General features: G+C 45.0%; 1 protein-coding gene across 1 annotated transcript in view; it reads left to right on the top strand.

Moving 5' to 3' along the window:
* The window catches only part of HHIPL1 (HHIP-like 1), a 34,783-nt gene that overhangs the window by 19,452 nt on the left and 13,217 nt on the right, over positions 1–2,114 (top strand). The window lies entirely within an intron of this gene.

Here is a 2,114-nt window from a genome sequence, read left to right as displayed (position 1 = left end):
ACAGCTGTTAGGTCCATACCATTTCTGTCCTTTATCGAGCTCATCTTTGCATGAAATGTTCCTTTGGTATCTCTGATTTTCTTGAAGAGATCCCTAGTCTTTCCCATTCTGTTGTTTTCCTCTATTTCTTTGCATTGATAGCTGAAGAAGGCTTTCTTATCTCTTCTTGCTATTCTTTGGAACTCTGCATTCAGATGTTTATATCTTTCCTTGTCTCCTTTGCTTTTCGCTTCTCTTCTTTTCACAGCTATTTGTAAGGCCTCCCCAGACAGCCATTTTGCTTTTTTGCATTTCTTTTCTATGGGGATGGTCTTGATCCCTGTCTCCTGTACAGTGTCACAAACCTCATTCCATAGTTCATCAGGCACTCTATCTATCAGATCTAGGCCCTTAAATCTATTTCTCACTTCCACTGTATAATCATAAGGGATTTGATTTAGGTCATACCTGAATGGTCTACTGGTTTTCCCTACTTTCTTCAATTTAAGTCTGAATTTGGCAATAAGGAGTTCATGGTCTGAGCCACAGTCAGCTCCTGGTCTTGTTTTTGCTGACTGTATAGAGCTTCTCCATCTTTGGCTGCAAAGAATATAATCAATCTGATTTCGGTGTTGACCATCTGGTGATGTCCATGTGTAGAGTCTTCTCTTGTGTTGTTGGAAGAGGGTGTTTGCTGTGACCAGTGCATTTTCTTGGCAAAACTCTATTAGTCTTTGTCCTGCTTCATTCCGTATTCCAAGGTCAAATTTGCCTGTTACTCCAGGTGTTTCTTGACTTCCTACTTTTGTGTTCCAGTCCCCTATAATGAAAAGGACATCTTTTATTGGGTGTTAGTTCTAAAAGGTCTTGTAGGTCTTCATAGAACCGTTCAACTTCAGCTTCTTCAGCGTTACTGGTTGGGGCTTGGATTACTGTGATATTGAATGGTTTGCCTTGGAAACAAAGAGAGATCATTCTGTCGTTTTTGAGATTGCATCCAAGTACTGCGTTTTGGACTCTTTTGTTGACCATGATGGCCACTCCATTTCTTCTGAGGGATTCCTGCCCACAGTAGTAGATATAATGGTCATCTGAGTTAAATTCACCCATTCCAGTCCATTTCAGTTCGCTGATTCCTAGAATGTCGACATTCACTCTTGCCATCTCTTGTTTGACCACTTCCAATTTGCCTTGATTCATGGACCTGACATTCCAGGTTCCTATGCAATATTGCTCTTACAGCATCGGACCTTGCTTCTATCACCAGTCACATCCACAGCTGGGTATTGTTTTTGCTTTGGCTCCATCCCTTCATTCTTTCTGGAGTTATTTCTCCACTGATCTCCAGTAGCATATTGGGCACCTACTGACCTGGGGAGTTTCTCTTTCAGTATCCTGTCATTTTGCCTTTTCATACTGTGCTGCAAGTAAGCCGTAAACAGGCGTTATTTTTCTGTATCCTTTTCACCCTGTAGCACAGTCCTGCAAAGAAAGAGAGGGACCATCTAATATTACAGCAGAGAACCCCAAGGCCTGGGGAGGCCAGAAAGTGCGGTGACGAGCTTGGGTTTCTGCAGCCAGGCTACCTAGGCTTGATCTCAGCCCTCCGGTTTATGAGGGGTGAGGCAACCAGGGATGCTCTGTGGCCTCTCTGAGCTCAGCTGCCCCGATTGTGAAATAAATAGCGATCACAACAGCACCCACTTACCTAGAAGACTGGGGCTTCCCTGGTGGCTCAGTGGGTAAAGAACCTGCCTGCCAATGCAGGAGATACGGATTTGATCCCTGGGTTGGGAAGATCCCCTGGAGAAGGAAATGGCAACCCACTCCAGTATTCTTGCCTGGGAAATCCCATGGACAGAGGAGCCTGGTGGGCTACAGTCCAGAGAGTTGGAAGAGCTGGACATGATTTAGTGACTAAACAACGACACAATCTAAAAGATTTGCTGTGAGGATGAAACAAAGCAACAGATGGTATATGTCAAATGCTTAGGATGGAGCCCGGCACATGGTAAGGTGTCTGATAATGTCGAATTGAATGATTGGGGTTACCCAGCCGGTGCATGGCTGCTGAGGACGTGAACTTGGAGTCTCTGGCCCCAGAGCCAACGCTTGCCTTGCACCTGGGGCGGCCT

The sequence above is a fragment of the Bison bison genome, unplaced genomic scaffold (genome assembly GCF_000754665.1).
Source record: "Bison bison bison isolate TAMUID 2011002044 unplaced genomic scaffold, Bison_UMD1.0 scf7180017864302, whole genome shotgun sequence".
In the NCBI taxonomy this organism is placed as follows: domain Eukaryota; kingdom Metazoa; phylum Chordata; class Mammalia; order Artiodactyla; family Bovidae; genus Bison; species Bison bison.
This window is presented reverse-complemented; position numbering and strand designations above follow the sequence as displayed.